Source organism: Hemitrygon akajei, chromosome 7 (genome assembly GCF_048418815.1).
Source record: "Hemitrygon akajei chromosome 7, sHemAka1.3, whole genome shotgun sequence".
Taxonomy (NCBI): domain Eukaryota; kingdom Metazoa; phylum Chordata; class Chondrichthyes; order Myliobatiformes; family Dasyatidae; genus Hemitrygon; species Hemitrygon akajei.
The window spans coordinates 167,842,784-167,865,513 of NC_133130.1; the positions used below are offsets into that span (position 1 = coordinate 167,842,784).

The 22,730-nt window shown below is 40.8% G+C and overlaps 1 protein-coding gene across 6 annotated transcripts in view; it reads left to right on the plus strand.

Moving 5' to 3' along the window:
- Window positions 1-123: 123 nt before the first annotated feature.
- Window positions 124-22,730, plus strand: part of rc3h2 (ring finger and CCCH-type domains 2) — a 115,902-nt gene continuing 93,295 nt past the window's right edge. For 4 of the 6 annotated variants that reach the window (XM_073052542.1, XM_073052548.1, XM_073052543.1 and 1 more), the window contains exon 1: window positions 125-345. The gene's annotated coding sequence lies outside the window, so the exon portion shown is untranslated. Of the gene's footprint in view, window positions 346-22,730 lie in introns of all 6 variants that reach the window. The other 2 variants (XM_073052547.1, XM_073052546.1) reach the window with 2 other exon arrangements.

Here is a 22,730-nt window from a genome sequence, read left to right on the forward strand (position 1 = left end):
CCTCCCAGCTGGCGGTAAAGACACTTCCGCCCCCAGAGAAACCGACGTTTTGTGTGGGAAGGTGGGGAAAACAGTTGGCGGACGGATACGCTGGAGAAAGGCAGCGAGGCGGCCTTCTTGGGCGGGCTCTCGTAACGGGGAGTCGCCGCGACACGGAGCAAAATGTCGGAGCTGGAGCAGGGCTGCACCGTCAACGGCTCCACCTTCCATCGGCTTTTATGACCCGCGGTCAAGCCGCTGTTTACATGTATTTATTAATTGCTTCTGTGAAGTTAACTTATTAAAAGTTTTTTCTTTCTTCGATGGAAAGATGGATGTTACTCCTCCTTAGTGCCTACAGAAAAGGTAAAGAGTTTTCTTACCCCCTCTCCCCTCAAGCCTCGGGCCGCAAGCAGCTGTCAAAGACAACCTAACGTTATTGGTGTAGACCCGCCCTCCGCACTGCTTACAATTGGCTTCTGGAGCATCATTCAGGCCAGAGTCGGTCGATGATTGGTTAGACCACTGTCAATCAGGACATGGGGTGGGGCGCTGGGAAAATGTCAAGTTAGGCTGAGAATCGCCCCTCAGTTTATAAACCTTTTTTTCTTGAAAAATGATCACACATCCGACAAACGAAAGAGAACTATTGTTAAAACGTTATGTAGAAGGTGATCTTGTGTTAAATCGCGCTTCCGCTCGCGAAGCTACCTTTCCCCTGGGCTCGATGACAAGTGTAATCGCCATGTTTTGCCCCGGTGTCGGCGTCCGTGCTCCTAGACTGTGTTGCCGCTGCCTCCTGACATCTAAAGGGATGGGGCACTTTATTTCCGCGAGGGGTCGGCATCCCTTTCCATGGTATAAAATCGAAAACTGTGGGCGCCGAATTGGGAGGGAAGAGTATTCCTTGGTTGAGGAGGGGGCGGCCGGGGTGCCGGTGCCTCTTCTTTAATATCCCCTTCCTCTTCTTAACTGCCACCCCTCCCTCCCGCGACATCACAATCCCCCCCCCCCCCCAGCTCGCTCTTTCATCTCAGAACACGTCGCCCTCTTCTTGTGATCGCAATTACTTTCCACCGAGCACGTAAAATTGCGCAACACGAGTCTGCAATCAGATTGTCATTCGCTTGGTGCCGGAGCAAAGAGGTGTTCTTTCCTTTTAAACCCAATGGTGTGTGTATGCTCGGCCTCGTTAAGTTTTTCACTAACCGCAGGCGTCTTCTGAGTGCAAAATTTCCTTCATTCAGTCACACCCTGTCCATTTCAAAAATGCAAGAAAGCGTAGAAAGACTTCATCCGTTGGTTCCAAGGGTAGCTGCCACATGTTTCCTGTGATTTATCTTGCATATTTTGACTTTGTGCTTTTAAAACGTGACTGCTGTTTCACCATGATGCCACTTGACGAAATGACATGTAGAAGAGAGATCTTTTCCTTCACAGATTTCTAATCCTGCAAAGCAGGTGATGGCGGCTTTGTTTAGAACAAGGGGATTGATGATGTGGGTAGGAGAAAGTATCGCAAAGTACAGTATGTTGAGATTTTTATGCTTGGGTTAGAATAATATTTACTGCTTTATTGCACACATCCGGTAGTATCACTAATGGTAAAGTAAACAAATGTGGGGCTGAAAAGATTAAAATGCAGAGAAAAACTTAAATTGGTTCCATGTTTGTAATTTGCAAAGGAACAGTTTCTTCCCCTCTGCAGTCAGATTTCTGAATGGAGATTGAATCTATGAACACTATCTCACCACTTTTTTGCACTACTTATTTAATTTTATTGTGTGTATGTGTAATTCACAGTTTGTATTATGTATTGGATTCTGCTGTTGCCACTGTTATCAGATTTCATGACGTATGCTGGTGATATTAAATCTGATTCTGAAACAGAGAATGCTGGAAGTACTCAGCAGAATGGGTGACATCTATAGAAGGAATTAGAGTTAACTATGAGCTTTCTCTAGCTCAATGCTGCCTGATCTAAATGTTACCTGCATCTCAATTTCAATTTAACACAAAATGTTGTGCTCGGAATACTGATGTGAAGAGTTGATCCATGGTGGTTCCCATAATTAATTCAGTGTAGCAATGATGTAGATAAGAATCATAAGCTTCTAGCTCGAATGGATGGAATACCCATCTCCTGGGAAAGGATTGTCTTTACAAGACATTCAACTGAGCTATAAAGCCCTCTTCATCAAAGTTGTTTGTTCTCATCTTCCCAACATAGAAACATAGAAAACCTATAGCACAATTTAGGCACTTCAGCCCATAATGCTGTGCCAAATATGTACTTACTTAGAAATTACCTAAGGTTACCCATAGCCCTTTATTTTTCTAAGCTCCATATACCTATCCAGGAGTGTCGTAAAAGACCCTATCTTATTCACCTCCCCCACTGTCACCGGCAACCCATTCCACGCACTCACCATGTTCTGCGTCAAAAAACAACTTACCCCGACATCTCCTCTGTACTTACTTCCAAGCAGCTTAAAACTGTACCCTCTCATGTTAGCCATTTCAACCCTGGGGAAAAAGCCTCTGACTAGCCACATGATCAATGTGTATCATCATCTTATACACCTGTGCTCTTGGAAGTTACTGTGTCTGAATTCCCCATTTACTGCCTGCTAAAACAATAATCTGTGTTTCTGTCTTCTCAGTGGCTTCTTGAACTATTTTACTTATATATGTTTGTGTGTGTATGTATGTATGCCCACACTTTTATATATAAGTATAAAGGGGTGGAGGAAGATCTCATTGAAACCTATGAAATATTGAAAGTCGTGGAGAGGATGTTTGTTATAGTGAGTAAGTCTAGGTCCAGAGTAGACAGCCTCAGAATACAGAGATGTCCATTTAGAACAGAGATTATGAGGATTTTTTAAAGCAACCACTGGGTAGTGAAACTGGAAATTATCACTGACAGCTGTAGAAGCCAAGTCATTGGGTATATTTAAAGTGGAGGTTGATAGGTTTTTGATCAGTAAGGGTATCAAAGGTTACTGGGAGAAGGCAAGAGAATGTTGTTGAGAAGGATAATAAATCAGCCATGATGGAAAGGCAGAAGACTTGATGGACCGAATGATCTAATTTTGCCGCTGTCTCTTATGGTCTTATACGCACTTTAATTTGGCTACATATCTACCTTGTACACGGTCCAATTCATTCCCTACTGACCTTTGCTAATTCTATGCTCACAGCAAACAGAATCTGATCTCTTATTCATTCTCAACACTAAATCCCCTCTGTTTGTCTTCACCACATCAAAATATAAACGTCTGTCATTTTAACAGTATATCTAAAGGCATTTATCATTTATGGCATCATGCTTTTGTCTGGGTGAAGTGGAATGTATAACTCTTGTTGAAGGTGATAAAGTATTTTTGCTGAATAAATTGATTTTAATGTAAGATAGAAGCGGGTTTGTTTTAAGACTAATTACACATTGAGGTGTCAGTCTGTTGTAGGCCCAGTAAATATTTACACAAGAAGAGTCTTTAAAGACAATGGGAGTATAATTCTTGAGTTTATTAACTACTTTTTAGTGTTTTCCATTTTGCATTGTAATATGTGTCATCAGGAATGAAAGATTACATTTGGTGGTAAAATTTACAGTGTGTCTGATGTTAGTATGTAGTTTGCTGACTGATACCCTCTGGGGAAATGATGTTTTTCAGAGCTTCTGTAAATCAGGTGACAAATGTAGCAGATGGTGAAATAATCACATGCAATTTCAAATCAAAAGGATGTGGTATTTACTTCTTGTTAATATTATACCTATATATTTGAAACCTTTCCTTCCTCCCCCTTTAAGAATTTGTAGAAATACCAGTTAGAAATCCTCCATCATAACTGTTGGGAAATGTCTGAAATGCTTCACATTGCATTACTTTAAAATACAGTCACTGTTGCATTGCTTTGAAGTGCAGTCATTGTTATGTAGATAAATTACAAAAGGTATTTTTATATCTTCTGTAGAGCCACAGACAGTAATGGAAATGACTGGCTGGCTAAGGAGGAATATTAGGTTTAATAAAATTTTGATTTTACTGAATAGACAGATTAGTCTTGGTATAGTGCCTCATCTGAGGATTACGCCTCCTGACATTCTATTGCAAATGAGTAAGTTTTTTTTAGATGAAACATTTGCTTCAGTTGCAGAAAGCTGTGGCTTTAATCTGATAAAATCGACATTGTCAGTTTGTTGGGCCAAATCATGCTGGCTCTGACCAGTGCTTCAGAAAGGAACTGCTGGCATTCACCTGCTGCTACTTGGACAAGTTCAGGATATGGTGACAGTAACAGATTTCTGTGTGTCCAATCATAACCAAATCAGAACCGGATCAGAGTTTCTATTCATTTGAATGAGGATTACTGCTTTGGAGGTTGGGTGGATTATTTTGTTTGTATGATTTTGAAGTACAGGTAACTTTTAAAACTTCAACATCATTTTTTTAAAATTTCTGGAAATTGAGAACATTTAAGAATGTAAAAGAATGCAGACTTTTGAAAGATGATACTTTCTTTCTAACTTCCTCTTGTTAAAACTTCTAAGGCTTTTGGAGTGTGGTTCTTGGTAGCAAGCCCCCAATGTCTACTATCACTGAGCTTGGAGCATTTGGGTAGCTGTAGTTTGGTTTCTGCTTCCTAAGCCAGATAGGAAGTAAAATAGTCCTCATCTCCAGCTTCTAGATGTACACAGTTGGTTTCTGTTGCAATTCGCCAGTAGTTGATACCTTGCTAATTCTTGGTTTACAACTCTCCAAAGAGAGGTGATTTGGATGAGCTCCAGAGAAGTAATTGGTGTGAATGTTAATCCAGGAAAAGTTGCTAGTTTTTGGGAAGGAATCTAATATCACTTTAGAGAGCATAAATGTACATGTGATGTGAAACAGAAGTACGTAGAATTGGGAACTACTGATAGGACTGTACAGCATGGGGAAATGCAATATTTTCACTGAAAGATAACTAAAAGTTGAGGTATGGAAAGCTAATCTCACTAATGTATTTAAACAAGATTTTGAATTGGTGCTCTGAAATCAGTAAACCAGAAGAGTTCCTGTGTAGAGGAAAAAAACCAAAAATGGTAGACCAAATTGTAATTCTTTCTGTGAATCCTGTTTGAATACTAGGAGTTTATTATCCATCTCTCTGAAGGATAACCACATAGAAAGGGACAAGTTGATGTTTTCCAGTTGTTGACATTCCTTACTTGAAAATTGTGGTACCACTGTTATCATAATGACAGCAAGAATTTGGACTTTGGTTGCAGGTTCTAGATTTTGCAGGTGGTGGATGTAGTAATCACATCAAACATTTATGTCACAAATTGCTATATGAGTAAACAAAAGCCATGCTATTATTGGACAAATGCCACTTTTAGATGGCTGCCTGTTTTCTCTCTTAACTTTCTATTGTTGCTCAATGAATCACTTGCCATTTAACACAACCTTCAGACTTCACAGCTGAGACATGATCATGCTCTAAAATATTAAAAGCAATGTGTTTCCTTAAGCTAGAGAACTGTGAAACTTACTTTGTGTGGTCATGTGTTGGCATGCACGTTCTTATGACCTTTATTGTTGGGTAGCTTGGTTATTGGTGTATTGCAATGGGAGATTGTTTGTTTTAAGTAACAGGCTTTTTCACTCAGTCTCATTCATTCTGTTGATGTAACTTGTTGGAGTAATGTGTGGTTTTAAATTTTGAACTCTATTTATAACTAATCCAAAGGGCTATGACGGGTTTCGGCATTAATGCTATTTAATTATGTAAATCTTAAACATGAAAGACTGTGACAATGAGCCAGTCTCATAATTATCGCAGCTGTAGGCATTCAACATGTCAATTGTACCAAAAGCCTTGAATTCACTTTTTGAGCCTTTTTCTTCTGCATCAAATGTGTCTTGCAGATTATTTAAGGTCAGACTTCAGGATATTTAGAAGTAGTTCTATTCCATTTTGTGCATTTCAGTTGCAGATAATCAGGAGATAAACAGATTTTTTCTTCATTTTCCCCTCCAAATGTATTCTTTACAATTTATTTTCTTTCTTTATGTCATCATGTGAGAAATAATAACATGCAAGTTCAGAAATAAAGCTTAAATTGTCTTAGAAAAGAATTGCCTTTTAAGAAAATAATTTCTAGTGTTTTATCATGTGAATTAACCTAGATTGTTGCATTTCCAAGTCAGAATATTTATTAACATGATGAATTATTAAAACGAACTGCCACTGTGACTAATGTTCTTTGCACTTCTCAAAGCTTTCCCATCTACTCCAAATATGTGTCCTTTGGTTTTTCCTTAATCATTTTTTTTCCTCCAACCTATCTTCCCACCAATCAATGGCTGTAGAATTTCTTAGGGTGCAGATTTTTGACTTCCTAGAAATTTATGGTTTTGATTGTGTTCATGTTTGTACAATGTAAATGGATTGACAGCTTGTGGAAGATTGGGAATAGTGCGGAAGGTAGAATGAGATTTTGAACTTGTATAATAGTACTATTGTCTCTTAATAGTGGGCTCATCTTTTAGGTGTTTTCTGTTTGTACCAATAGTATACTGGGGCTGAAACAATTATCCCAAATACCCTATTTTGTACTGGGTTTTGTCCTTTCTGTTTTGTTGAATTTGATAGGCAGCCCTGCAAAATCAGAAAATGCTGTTTCCACTTGGTAGTTATATACCTGAATCCACATTAGCTGTATAGTTACTGTCCAAAATGTTTTGTTTTAGGGCTCTTTTGGGGACCTTGTATTGGACTAAATACTACCTGCTGATACAAATAATTGTATAATAGACAGACAATTTAATTTTATGACTTCTGAGTTATTCACTTTCATGAGTTCTAATCATTGGAGAGACAAAATGTGAGTGATTGTTTGATGTTAGAGGGGCATTATGGAGCCAAAGGAAAAACATCAAGTTGTTGAGCATTGAGGTGAAATCTTTCAACTGGCTGAAATCAAACCCACTGCAAAGGAGGACAGTTGGGATAATTATTTCAACCCCAGTGCACAGTTGGAACAAACCCGTGACACTGTCAATATAAACCCAGTCCAAAGGAGGGCAGTTGTCCTATTTGTTTCAATCCCATTATACTGTTGCTACAAAGCCAGTACAAAATAGGGCAGTTGTGATAATTGTTTCAGCCACAGTACACTGTTGGTACAAACCAGTACAAAAGAGGGCAGTTGTGGTAATCGTTTGAGCCCCAGTACACTGTCAGTACAAATCCAGTTCAAAGGAGGGCATGGACACAAGATAGTCTGCATATACTGGAAATTCACAGCAACAAACACAAAATGCTGGAGGAACTCAGCAGGCCAGGCAGCACCTATGGAAAAGAGTAAACAGTCGACATTTCAGGCTGTGACTTTTCATCAGGATGGTCCTGATGTTGTGCTTGTTGCTTTAAATTTCCAGTATAGTCGACTTTCACTAATCCGACTACCTGTAATCCAGATCCTTCGATAATCCAGCACTGACTTCAAATTTTCCGCGCAACTGTAATTTCAAATTTCCCAGGCCACCTTACCAATCTGCTGCACATTGTTTTGGTTGCGCTAGATCTGTTCACGTGTTGGCGCGCTCTTGTAAGCACAGACAAGTGATTCCTGCTTGTTTTCCTGCATTTATTAATATCATTTGTGTGAAGCGCAGCGGCCCGGCACCCGCCCATCTCACCTGCCACCGGCGGGGGAGCTAGCGCGCACTGGGTCGGTCCGCCTTCTCGCCCGCCTGCCGGTAGTCGCGCACTGCCCTCCTGCATCGCCCGGCCTGCACTCCGTTCTCTTCTGCCTACGACCTCAGATCAGACATGGCAACCCGCTGAATTGAAGCATATTACTAAGCGGAGGAAAAGAAACTAACGAGGATTCCCTCAGTAACTGCGAGTGAAGAGGGAAGAGCCCAGCGTCAAATCCCCGGCCACCTGGCAGTCGCGTGAAATGTGGCATATAGAAGACCTCCTTTCTCTGACTTCTGCTTCTGCTCACCCAGATGTGCTGCCACCAACATCAACAGTTTTTGAAGAAACTGTTGTGCCAGTTTCAGCACCAGTTCCTCATCCTCATCCTCCTCCCCCTCCTCCTCCTTCTCCTTCTTCTCCCTCCTCCTCCTCCTCCTACCTTGAAAAAGGTTAAATCTTCCCTTCTGGAGTTCACTGAAACCCTCTCTCACTGCTCCCCCTCTGTGGTGTCTGCTGCCCTTTGATTTTTCAACTATGTGCTCATCCAGACCCACTACCTGAGTCCCGAAGAAGGGTCGTGTCCTGAAACATTGACTGTTTACTCTTTAACGTAGATGCTGCCTGGCTTGCTAAGTTCCTTCAGCATTTTGTACATGTTATAAAGGAGGCAGTTGGGGTACTCTCTTGGTACCAACCCAGTACTTCGTCAGTACAAAGGAGGGCAGTTGGGGTAATTGTTTCAGCCCCAGTACAAAGAAGGACAGTTGTGGTAATTGTTTCAGCCCCAGTAAACTGTCTAAGCTCCAAAACTGTCCCAACTGAACAAATCTTCAGCACATGTTTATTTAGGAATGGGAGTGTTTACTGATTGTGGAGTTGAGTTTCACTCACATTATCTCAGCATATGATCAAACCAGCCCAGACTCATGGGCAACAAAATATGAACATTGAGACAATATGAGGGTAGCTGGTGGAGAACATAACAAATTATCTTGATCTTCACTCTTGTGCCCATATGTTTGTAGTTACAACAAATACTAGATATATGATGGAAACCTTGAGTTTTCTCTTTTCTTCTCTGACTGAATGGCATTCCAACTAACTTGTAGTAGTCTGCTAACTGTTACATAGACTAAGATCAATAATGTATCATAAGCTTGGATTTAAAACCAACGATGATTGTAAATTTGTTGGGCCTGTATTGGATTTATGCATTGTCTTCACTTTGTCAATTTATTGCTTTATGCTTGTACTTAATAGTTTGGAAGTTGTCTCAAACAGAACAAGAACAGATTGTGAAATGTTTTTTCGGTATATCTAAGTGCACGTTTTGCATTTCTTGATCAAAAGGTGAACCTTAAAACTGAATGGTAGCCGGTCAATGCATCATAAGATCATCGAGTTTGCTCCACCATTCCATCGTGGCTGATTTATTATCCCTCTCAACTCCATTCTCCCAGCTTCTCCCCATAACCTTTGATGCCCTGACTAATCAAGAACCTATTAACATCTGCCTTAAATATACTCAATGACTTGGCCTGCACAGCTGCCTGTGGCATTATAATATTTCTGTATGAAGTTCTATTTGCTGCAAATGTTTAACTGAGGTTTCTTGGAGTGTTTAATAATACTTGATTTGTTGATTTTCAATAGTAATGTACTAATGCTGCAAATTAGTGGTCTAAACAATTACAGTTTATATTTATTCAAATAATGTGAGATTCACGGACTAATTGTACTTATTTTTATTTATTTTGTTTCATTTATTTAGAGATACAATGCAGCCCTTCTGGCCCTTCGATCCGCGTTGCACAGTAACCCACCCATTTAATGCAACCTAATCACAGGACAATTTATAATGACCAATTAACCTATTAATTGCTATGTTTTTGGACTGTGGGAGGAAAGCTGAGTACGTGGAGAAAAATGTGCAAATTTGTTTACAGATGACACTGGAATTGAGCTCTGAAATCCAACATCTCAAGCTGTAATAGTTTTGTGTTAACTGCTTCACTACCATGGCACCCTAATTTAATTGCCTATCTTGAATTAACTTTGTAGGCAGTAGCATGCTGCCTTCTTCAGCCACTACAGTCCTTACGTTATGGGTATACTCACAGTGCTACTAGGGCATTTGTCCTATTGATGGTGAAGAAATGGTGATTTACATTTCTCGGTCAGGGTGGTGTATGACTTGGAGGGCAACATCCAGTGGTGGAATTTGCGTGATTTTGCTGCCCATCGTGGGTTTGGAAGCTGCTATCTGAGGAAGTGAGTTGCGGCAGTGCATCCTGTAGACGGTACAAACTGCTGCTACTGTGTGTTAAGAGGCAGAATGAGTGAATGGTTGTGGATGGGATGCCTGTCAATGAGGCTGTTGTGTCCTGTATCATGCCAAGCTGCTTGAGCGTTGTTAAAGTTGTTCTCATCCGTGGTAAATCCATCATACTCTTGATTTGAGCTTTGTAGATAGTGGGCATATTTTAGGGAGATAGGAGATAAGTTACTTCCCACAGGGTTCCTAGGTTCTGACCTGCTCTTGTTGTGTTAAAATGGCTGCTTCATTTGAGCATCTTCTTAAGCCCAGTAGGGCTTAGGCCACCAATAGCAGCTCACCAGAGTTCTCTGTCCTGGATGGAAGGTTGATCAGTCCTGAGGCTTCTCCTTTCACCATATGACTTCATATGTCTTCTAGGTGAAAATCCTTGCTCTCCCAGGGATGAGATCTTTGGAGCTTCTGTTGACATTTCTGTAGCTCTGGGTTTTTACGTGAAGGGGTTGCTAGCCCAATGTCCAACCCTCCTTTCTCATCTATCCACTGTAGATTTTATTTCAAAGTCTTATCAGTGATAATCAGCAGGATATTGATGTTGAGAGATTTTGGTAATGATAATATTGAATGTCAGGAGAGTAATAAACTGAATTTCCCTTATTAGTTACCAACTTTGCTAGCCATTTGTGTAACATTGCCTCCCTCTTAGCTTGGGTCTGGATATTCTCCAGGTCTTGCTGCACTTCGTTGTAGACTGCTATCACATCCAATATTAACCACTGAGCACTCCTGGCATAAAGCAGATCAAAGTTTTGAAAGTTGAACTTGCTGTAGCTCTGTAGGGAAACAACACTCAGACGACCCAGCTTCTTTTCTCTACACATGCATGCATGATCAACAAGTGTATTCTGTGTTTACATTTCAATATATTAAGAATATTGTGATTTATTGCATTTTCAACTCCAAACTTTGTGTTTATGCATAACAAAAAGTTTCTACTTTCTTGCTACTTCTGAACTAATACCTTGAAAATAGTCACTTGTCCATATTTATAGTATTAATGAAATTAAATGTATTTTTTACAGTTAATCACAATTTTTATGAGCATAGTACATAGGAGTACTGTACATTCTAAAATTAAAAATTCCTATTGGATTTTGTCTCTTGTTGCCATTTCATGTCTTTCTATAATTGCTTTTGCCACCACATGGGAATTATTGACTTGGCCTGTTTTATTTCTTCTTTTATTCTAACTTGCATGGTCTTGTATTTTATTTTGGTTGTGCTAGAAATCTCTGGTTGAAATTTTTTTTTACAAATCCTTCATTATGTCCTTGTTATTTTTCCTCCATTTCCACACCTCTCTCACTTATTTTTATGAGCTGATGTAGGCTGAATAGACTTAGTGAGGAGACTTTAAGTAGGTGGGGCTATTGTTCTCTGGCATTCAGAATAATATGAGGTGATATTATTGAAATGACATGTTCCTCATGAACTTGATCAGTTTTTGCTTAGAGGATGAATTCTACCAAGAATGAGTCATGGATTCATACAGATGTTTTCAGAATCAGGTTTAATATCACTGGCATGTGTTGTGAAATTTCTTGTAAGCAACAGCACATTGCAATATATAATAAAAACTAAATTACTGTATGAAGTATATATACTGTATATTAAAATGTTAAATTAAGTAGTGCAAAAAAGGGGGGGAAATGAGTAAGGTAGTATTCATGGGTTCGGTGTCCATTCAGAAATCTGGCAGAGGGAAGAAGCTATTTCTGAATTTTTGAGTGTGAAATGTTGTGAGAGTGCCTGTTCCCCACTCTTACATCAGTAGTGTGTTCTAAATTCCAGATTGGATTTTTAAAACAATTCTCAGATCTCCTCTAAGCTTCTTACCCCTTATTTTTGTTAATCTAGACCTCTGTTCTTACTGTGGGCCCTGTTTATACCCCTAATTTTGTTCCCTTTATTGGGTCGTACATCAGCTGCTTCCATTCCAAGGAAAGCTTACCTAGCTTTTTTCACTCAATTCCAAACAACATCCTGTTGAATCTCCACTGCAGTGCAAACATGTCCTTCCTGTAGTATGACAACCAAAACATTCAACATTATTTCAGTTATAGTACCTAGCAGAAGAGATTCAATCTAGGGATGTTGATTTTTGAGTTCTTGAAGATTAAACTGTCAGCACAATAGTTCTAAAAACTGTAAAGGATATTTTGTTACCTGTGGCAAAGAATATTAGAGCAATGAGATGATGTAGGTAATAATGGACCACATCTTGAATATAATGTATGATTCTGGTCAATACTTTACAGTAAAGATGTAATTGTATTGGAGAAGTTAGAAAAACTGTTATAAAATATTGTCAGGGCTGGAATATAGAACCTATGAGGAATATTAATAGCAACACACAAAATGCTGGAGGATCTCAGCAGGCCAGGCAGCATCAATGGAAAAGGGTCTTAGCCTCAAACGTTGACTACTCTTTTCCCTAGATGGTGCCTAGCCAGCTGAGTTCCTCTTGCATTTTGTGTGTGTTTCTTGGGTTTTCTGCATCTGCAGATTTTCTCTTGCCAGTGACAAGAATATTAACAGGTTATTTTCTTGAAACTGAGGGAGCTAGGGCCTTTGAATTCTACACATTTTCCTTGGAAAAGCCCAAAAGCTATAAAACTTAAATTCAAGAGTGCGGACACAAGATAACAAAATATAGTAGTGAAGGGTATGGGGTTTAGAGGGGATTCATTCAGAGGATTGTGATAATTTGATAGGGTGATAGGGACAAGTTTTCAAATACACATACTGTACAGCTACTATTTTTACATGAAGAGCTGTAGTGCTATGGCCATAGTGCTTTCAGGTGGGATTAGGCTGAGTTGTTCTTTTATGCTGAGCAGAAAGGCCTGCTTTGCTGTAAATCTCTTGAATTTTCTGGGAGGACCATCTGTAATGTAGACATAGAATGTACCCTGCTAATGGCAGAAATATAGTCTATCTCTGGCATCTTGTCAAAGTGAACCTGCTATTAGAGTATTAATCACTGCAGGTTTGTGAAGACTGTATTTCTGTCAGCTATATGAAGCTTGCATTTGGATTGGAAATTGGGTGGTAAATTAGGCACTGAATGTGTCACTGGTGCACACTGAACACAAGTGCTATTTTTGGTTTCTCTGTTGTAGAGAAGGGCATGGTGAGGACACAGTACACTAGATTGTAAGAAGTGCATGTAAATCATTGCTTCATCTGCAAAGACTGTTTGAATCCCTAAATGTCGGAAAGGCAAAAGTTGGAAGCATAAATATTGTACTTCTTGCAGTTACATGGGAATCTCAGCTTCCAGTTGCCTACTACTGTATTTTAATTCATGAATTTCAACCTGTGCTCTCCTGCACCGTTATAATGAGAGCCATTAGAGTTGAACAACAACTCGCCTTCTGTCTGGACATATCACAGCCTATAGGACTCAATATCAAATTCTCCAACTTTGATTAACTTGCTTTTTCTGTTTTTATGAAACCTTGCCGTTCTTGCCTGCCCTCATTTTGACTCCTTTTTGTCTGGTCTGCAGGACATCTCCCACTGCCGTGCCATTAGCAATGTGATAAAAGCTTAATTTAATATTAATTGCTAAACTACCACATTAGATCATCTAGTTGCGCTGTTAGTCCTTTCCCCTACCCCACCTTCTCTGCTATCAAAACTAACTTTTCTCTATTTCCCAGTTCTGCCAAAGGGTTCTAGACGTGAAACATTAACCGTTTTTCTTTCTATAGATACTATCTGACCTGCTGAGTGTATCCAGAATTTTCTGTTTCAGTTGTATTTCAATTACTACTTCAGATATTTTAGCAAATTTCCCAAGACCTAGGGCCTTGTTTTTCTATGTATGATCATCCTATTTACTATTTTTTGCTAGAAAACAATTGATTCTTTAGGCCACCTGTCCATGATTTATGATCACTTTGCTGGGAGTATGTTATGGACCTTCTAACAATGAGAAAAACATAGAAAACCTACAGCACAATACAGGTCCCTCAGCCCACAAAGCTGTGCCGAATATGTCCCTACCGTAGAAATTACTAGGCTTACCTATAGCCCTCTATTTTACTAAGCTCCATGTACCCATCTAAAAGCCTCTTAACAGATCCTATTGTATCCGCTCCCACCCATGAGCCCATTCCATGCACTCATCACTCTCTGAGTAAAAAACTTACCCCTAACATCTCCTCCATACCTACTCCCCAGCACCTTAAACCTGTGTCTTCTTGTGGCAACCATTTCAGCCCTGGGAAAAAGCCTCTGACTATCCACACAATCAATGCCTCTCATCATCTTGTACACCTCTGTCAGATCACCTCTCACCTTCCTTCGTTCCAAGGAGAAAAGGCCGAGTTCACTCAACCTATTCTCATTAGGCATGCTCCCCAATCCAGGCAACGTCCTTGTAACTCTCCTCTGCACCCTTTCTATGTCTTTCACATCCTTCCTGTAGTTAGGTGACCAGAACTGAGCACAGTACTCCAAGTGGGGTCTGACCAGGGTCCTATATAGCTGCAACATTACCTCTCGGCTCCTAAATTCAATTCCACGATTGATGAAGGCCAATACACCGTATTAAGAAGGCCTTCTTAACCACAGAGTCAACCTGCGCAGCTTTTTTGAGTGCCCTGTGGACTCGGACCCCAAGATCCCTCTGATCCTCCACACTGCCAAGAGTCTTACCATTAATACTATATTCTGCCTAGCACAGTGAACCACCTCACGCTTATCTGGTTTGAACTCCATCTGCCACTTCTCAGCCCAGTTTTGCATCCTATCAATGTCCCACTGTAACCTCTGACAGCCCTCCACACTATCCACAACACCTCCAACCTTTATGTCATCAGAAAGAGAGAAGGAAAAAAACACCATGGAAGTGGGGTTATAGTAGAAGGGGATTTCAACTCCCTCAATATTAAATTAGATCACTGTAGAGTTAAAGATGTAGAGGGGGTGGAATTTTTATTGTGTGCCCAGGAGCACTGCTTGCTACTAGAGAGGATAGGATAATCTTTAGGAATGTAGCCAAGCAATTGGTCCAAGTGTTAATGAGAACACTTTGAAGATAACTTCATAAATTTTGAAGTAGTGATAGTCTAAGAATTAAGGTCATGATTTTGTGGGAAAAGGTTGTGATGGGGTGGAGTTGAGAGATTGATTTCAATATCACAGATGTGAACTGGGAACAGCTACTTTCAAGTAAGTCTCTATTTAACAAGTGGGAGGCATTCAAAGATGAAACAGTATTCAGGGCCCTAAAATATTTCTAGATCTTTGGCCACAGAAGAGATGCCCTATGACTGGAGGCCAGGTGACAGCTTGATTTTATTTGCATGTTTTAGGGAAATATCCTGTCTAACCAACATGCATTGATCAGGGTTGTGTGATTAATGTAATCTATATTGGATTTGTTAGGAAGCTTGACATGGGCCCACATGGGCAACTGGTCCAAAAGTTTAGAGCCTATGTGCAAATTGGTAAAATGGATCCAAAACTGGCTTTGTAATAGGATGCAGAAGGGTATGGTAAATTGTTGTTTTATTGTTCTTGGAAACCTTTGATCAGTGGAATTGGTGTTGGTATTGCTATTTGTTGTATATATTAATGACTGGGATGTGAATATTGGAGGTAGAGTATGTTAGACACACATTGGTGTTGATAATGAGGTTATTCTTGAGCTACAGGATCATATTGAGCAGAACAGTGACTGGGATGGAGCACTTCAGTTAAGAGGAAAGATTGTATATTTTGGTGTGTTTCCCTTGAAGCAATGACAGATGGAATTTAAGTAGACAATTTTTGCAAAGTCCTAGTTTCAAAATAATTTCCATTCTGTCCAGAAAAACTGGATTACAATTTTAATCAGTAAAGCGTCTGATGAACCAAAAGATCCATTCTCATGATTGTTGTGAATGAATTGGGTGCTTGTTTTATACAATTAACAGTCTAGAGTAGTGGTCGCCAACCCATCGATTGCGATCGACTAGTCGATCTTTGAGACTTTCCCAGTAGATCCCAAAAAAAAAGAAGAAAAGAAAAATAAATACACAAATACTGCTGAGAGATTGTTTCCGGGTTGCGGGGTTTTAGTTCCGTTCTTTCTGCCCAGTGCGCATGCGTGTAGCTCCCCCACTACGCACTACACAGTGTACTTCAGTGGTCCCCAACCACCGGGCCGCGAGGAAACTATAGGCATTAGCTGCACCTTTCCTCATTCCCTCTCACGCCCACTGTTGAACTTGAACCCATGCGAGGTTATCAGTCGCTTAACTGCGGTGACACCCTTGCGCCAGGGATCACTGGTTGACCTCGGGCGGCCGGCGGGAAGCGTCGTTGCTACCAGTCCGGAGCACAGACAGATGGGCACTGCCTGTAAACCTGTTTAACACACCGAATGTTCATGGGGAATCCGGTGCTAAAATATTCGCTGACGACCTAATTCGGGCTCAAGGTTTCTTAAGCAGCAGCGAGCAGCTACCGCGCTGCGATCTACTGAAACAAACGTTTGTCGGCCGATAGATCCTACAAGGGGGGCGGGCACGGCCCTGTTGCTCTCCTCGCTCAGTCGGTCATTCTTTCCGGACTGTGGCCGCCGCGGCCCCGGCACGGGAACCTCCGGCCCTGACCTTGTCCTCTCACCCAACCCATGACCGACTGCACCTGGCCAAGTTGTCTGGCGGTGGGAAGCGGGAGCTCGGACCCGGAGGCTGTCTAATGAGGCAGTGAAGCCCTCAAAACTGCTTCGGTATCCTGAGTCCAAGCACCCTGCACTTAAAGACAAACCCATTGAGTTTTTTCAGTGGAAAAAACTTGAGCAAGCAGGATAGCAGGTAAGTGCCAGGAGCCGCGAAAACTAAATTGCGGAATAGACTGGACATAAGGAACCTGCTTCAAGTATTGCTGTATTCCCGTCGTGTTTAACAACACCGCCCCCCCCACCCCCCCATCGTGTTGGCCGGTCCGCAAGAATATTGTCAATATTAAACTAATCCGTGGTGCAAAAAAAGGATGGGTACCCCTGGTGTTTATACGTTATTTCTGCTTCCAGGCTGTGGGGTTTTACTTCCGGTCTTTTCTGCCCTGGTACGCATGTGTGTAACTAATTGATCTGGGGTCGATCTTGCCTTTTACTAAGGCTGAGGTAGGGGATCTTAGGCTTAAAAAGGTTGGTGACCACTAGTCTAGAGGGACGTGTGGGGCACCCCTACACATTCAGTAAATTAAAAATCAAAATAGCCCTGCGGATTCTGGAAATCTGACTTAGAAAGAGAAAATGGTGTAAACACTCAACAAGCAAGTCAGATCGCATCTGTATAAACTAGTGGTCGCCAACCAGTTGATCGTGATCGACCGGTCGATCTTTGAGACTTTCCCAGTAGATCCCAAAAAAAAATACACTAATACATTATGCCTGATAAACCTTTTAATGCAAATATGTAGTAACTTCTACTTTGAATAAGGACCAAAAGGAACAACTTTATCTAGGACGGTAAAACGATATTCACATACAGAGGTTGTCACTAATGCGCACCGCGCAGAAAAGACTGGAAGGAAAACCACACAACCCCGGAAACATTCTCTCTTTACAAACAGTTTCTGTAGCAGGAGTATTGCTATACAGTATTATCATGATCCTAATTGGTATTAATTTATCTTCATAATGCTCACATTACAACTCTTCTCCCCCTTTAAATTCCAACATTCCCCAAATGGGAAAGAAAAACAGTGGTGTCGTTAGCTTGCGTAACCCTGAAACTTATACCAGTGTCTCAGTAAATTTACCAATACCAGGAAAGTTGAGGAGCTGAAATTGGGGTTGAAGGCCAAGCAAACATGCTGCTCAGAGGATGTGGATCTACAAGTGTTAAAGGACTTGTCACTCTGTGAATATTTTTCACAACAGTTTGATGAATCCCTGGATGTAATGCAAACAGCTCAGCTTGTTGTATTTGTCAGAATAGCTTTCCAGGATTTTACAACAAAGGAGGACTTCCTCACTCTTTTGCACTTAAAGGAGAGAACAAGAGGCGAGGATATTTACAATGAGTTTTTAAAAAAAAGTCTGTGAAAATGACATCCCCATTCATAAACTGGTGGCAATTACTACTAATGGGGCCCCAGCAATGCGTGGTGTGAGCATTGGTTTTTATAGCACTGTGCCGTAATAACCCTGGTTTTCCCGACTTCCTGGATTATCACTGTGATTCATCAGCAGGCCTTGGCTGGGAAGGTCATGGACTTTTCTCATGTAATGACACTGGTGGTCAAACTGATAAACTTGATTCGAGCAAAAGCGCTTCAGCACCGCTTATTCAAGGCGTTATTGGATGAGTTCGATGCCGCTATGGCCTGTTTGATAAGCCAGTTACAGTGTTTTCTTGGTTAAATTAATTTGAAAGTTCGACAAAAGCGTTTTATGTAATTAAAATACAATTAGGCCAAATAAAGGGCCTCAAGTTGGAAGTACAATCTGAGCTGTTTTTTTCCCTAAACGATTTAGTAGGTCGATCTTGCCTTTCACTAAGGCCGAGGTAGGGGATCTTGGGCTTAAAAAGGTTGGTGACCACTAGTATAAACAGAGTTATTTCAAATCTGAGGCCCTTTGACTGTGTTCTTTATGACAAGCTTCGAGGGGAAGTGTTAACTCTATAATTACCATGTCTAGACTATTTGAGAATTTTCTACAGTTTGTTTTGAGTTTGCCTCACATTCTTCTACTGAGGTGTACAGATTTAATCGGTCCTCAAGACAAGTTTGCTGGGAATAATTCTCTGTTCTTCCAAAGGCAACTAACTGCAGCTTTTACAACCAGATTTTTCTATTGCAAATACAAATAGTGCAGTAGCCATAATTGCACCATAAACTTTGACCCAAGAGGAGAAAGATTGTGTATGTTTTTGGTAATTGTTTCAAATACTTCAAAATTCTTGAACAATTTAAAACATTTTGACATATTAGTTTTCATTTTTAATCTTGTGTTTCTTTCTCATTCTCATTCAAAACATGAAGTAAAAACCAAGTGTTAGTCAAGGTTGACCATGGATTTTGCATCCTAGCTGTATATGCAAGCCAAGGCAGTATGATATGAAGAGCAAGCTGTTTGCAGTACAGCGGGTTCCCCCTCTCCAGGCAGCTGATGAATCCAGAGGAACACGAGAGACTGATACTGTCTAACACAAGCAGCATCGCAGGAGTTGCCAGTCAGCATTGAATTCAATGTGGGACTGCCTTAGGTACTCAGCAAGAGTAATACACACAAAATGCTGAAAGAACTCAGCACTCAGGCAGCATCTACATAGAGGAATTAAGAGCCAACATTTTGGGCTGGAAAAAGAAGTCAAAATTTTAATCTTTAGGTTTATAGAGTGAGAGTCCCGCTTGGTGGCGCAATAATATCAGCGCCGGACTCCATAGCGAAGGTTCCCAAGTTCGAATCCAAGTCGGGTTGAGTGTTGAGCTAGCAAATTGGCCTCGTAAAAACAAGAATAGCTTGCTACGGAAGCACTGTCATGACGGTGCCCCGATAACTCCACTGCTGAGTTAAAGGCTGTTCTTCTTATAGAGTGAGACTCTGTAATTGGAGTTCTGAAGATTTTGGAGGATATGTGGATCTTGTGTTGGAAGTAGTTCTAGTAAATTTAAAAGGCATTCTTTCAAGAGGTATAATTTCAAGGCAAGCTTACATAACATGGTACTCAATGGTATTTGAGTGGTGTTATAAGTTCAAAAGAATTGAGGGTGGGATAGAAAATGATAACTCCTGTTTGGAGAACCATGAACCAATTGACTAATCTAAAAAAATTGTCTTGGGCCTTTTCAAAATGAAGTTGGGAAAGCACTTCTGTGCATACATGAGATGCTATACAAAGAACCTGTAGCTATTAATTGTTCATTTTAAATCTGAGGTTTTGTTAAATAATTGACTCAAGAACCAGTTTCATATCATCACTTATCCACCTGAGAACTTCCTAAATGCTGTACAGTAGTGGTCACCAACCTTTTTAAGCCCAAGATCCCCTACCTCGGCCTTAGTGAAAGGCGAGATCGACCCCAGATCGATTAGTTACACGCATGCGCACTGGGGCAGAAAAGACCGGAAGTAAAACCCCACAACCCGGAAGCAGAAATAATGTATAAACACCAGGGGTACCCACCCTTTTTTGCACCGCGGACCAGTTTAATATTGACAATATTCTTGCAGACCAGCCAATTGGGGGGAGGGGGTGTTAAACACGACAGGAATACAGAGATACTCGAAGCAGGTTCCTTATGTCCGGTCTATTCAGCAATTTAGTTTTCGCGGCTCTCGGCACTTAGCTGCTGTCCCGCGCTGCTCACGTTTTTTTCCGCTGAAAAAACTCAGCGGGTTCGTCTTTTAAGTGCAGGGTGCTTGGACTCAGGGTACCGAAACAGTTTTGAGGGCTTCATTGCTTCATTAGACGGCCTCCTGGCCCAAACTCCAGCCTTTGCCCGCCCGCCGCCAGATGCCCTGGCCAGTGCGGCTGGTCATGGGTGGGGTGAGAGGACAAGATCAGGGCCGTGGCGGTCACAGTCCGGAGAGAGCAACCGACCGAGCGAGGAGAGCGACAGGCCCGCGCCTGTCCCCCTTGCAGGATCTATCAACCAACAAAAGTTTGTTTCAGTAGATTGCAGCTCGGTAGCTGCTCTGCTACTTACGAAACCCTGAGCCTGGATTAGGTCGTCTGCGAATATTTTAGCACCAGGTTCTCCACGAACATTCAGTGTACTAAACAGGTTCAGAGGCAGTGCCCATCTGTCCGCACTCCAGGCCAGAAGCAACGGCACTTCTCGCTGGTTGCGCAAGGGTGTCACTGCGTTTAGGCGACTCGCGTGCGTTCAAGTTCAACAGTCGGCGTGACGGAATGAGGAAAGGTGCAACTGACTCATATTGTTTTCTCATGGCCCGGTGGTTGGGGACCACTGAAGTACACTGTGTAGTGTGGGGGAACTATACGTATGCGCAGTGGGCAGAAAGAACAGAACTAAAACCCCACAACCCAGAAACAATCTCTCAACAGTATCTGTGTATTTTTTTAAAAAAAAATTTCGGGATCTACTGGGAAAGTCTCAAAGATCGACCAGTCAATCGCGATCGACAGATTGGCAACCACTACTATGCAGCATGCAAAATAGGCTGTGGATCATGTTAACTTTAATCATGGCTTATTTTTGAGATCACTGGTGAATGTTGTTTCACAACTGTCCAAAGTCCTGACAAGTAAAATCACCAATGACTATATAATTAGTAACACAGAGCAAGGCCACATGATAAGTGTAATTGCTATCCACTTCCTAGCTTACAGCAAAGGAATGTGTTACGTTTTACATTCTTGATACACAATTGTGACAGTACAACTAGCATTGAACTGGCCACTGTAAAATTATCCCTTAGTGTGGCAGCAAAAAGAATCAAGGGGAGCTGATAGGTGTTATTTTTTTTAAAATCTTCTGAATAGGTAATAGATGGCTTTCAGTGTGTTTAAAAAGACTCCCAAGATGTGGGAATCTTTTGCTATTATTAGAAATATATTATTTCTGAGTTGTTTTGATTTTAGTTGATTTGTAAACCACAGAAAACTTGTCAGTATACCCTTTCTTTTGATGTTTCTCAGTTAACACACTTGTAGTTGTTTTGAAGACTAAGTGAAATGAAACAGGGATTATTTTAGTTTCCTTGGATGTTTTATTCTAAGAATGGATTTTTAAAAAATGTACATTACTTCAAGCATTAATTGCAGTATGTTGTTTTTTTTTTGTAATAATGTAACTATGTCCTGGGCTACAACACAGGTGCACCTCAAGGGTGTCCATTGTTTTACTCTCTTTTACACTCATGTCTGTGTGGCTAGGCACAGTTCAAGCACCATCTATTAATTTGGTGATGATACCACTGTTGTTGATAGAATCTCAATTGGTGATGATGAGGTGTACAGAATGAAATAGATCAGCTGGTCAAGTGGTCTCACAACAACAATCTTGCACTCAACATCAGCAAGACCAGGGAACTAATTGTGGACTTCAGGAAGGGGAACGTGGGAGAACACATGTAAAACCTTATTATGGAGTCAGCAGTGGAAAAGGTGAGCAGTTTCCTGCTCCTTGGTGTCAGCATCTCAAAAAGTCTATCCTGTAACCAGTCTATTGATGCAATCATGAAGAAGGCATGCCAGTTGCTATACTTAGTTAGGACTTTGAAGAGATTTGGTATGTCACCAAAGATGGCAAATGCACGGTGAAAAGCATTCTGTTTGTATCACAGCCTGGAACAGAGGGGCCACTGCACAGGATCTAAAGAGCCTGAGAGAGAGTTGCAAACTCATGGCATCATGGCAACAACTCTTCCACAATCCTCTTCTCATTATTATAATCAAGAATGAGGTACACACCACTTCAACCCCTCTGCCATCAGAATTCTGAATGATCCATGACTATAACTTTGCTATTCCTCTTTTGAACTATTAATTTTTTTTTATTATAACTTCTTGTAATTTTTTATGCCTTGCACTCTACTACTGCCATAAAACCAACAAATTTCACAATGTATGCCAGGTGATAATAAACTTGATTCTGATTCTAAAATTGAGTTTCTACACAATCTTTTCCTACACTTTTTCCTTAAAAATTCAACAATGTAAAACTTTATAGTTGTACTTTGTCATTCTGTTTGTAAAATGAAGTGATATAATGATCAGCATCTAATAACCATTTCTAGATTTTC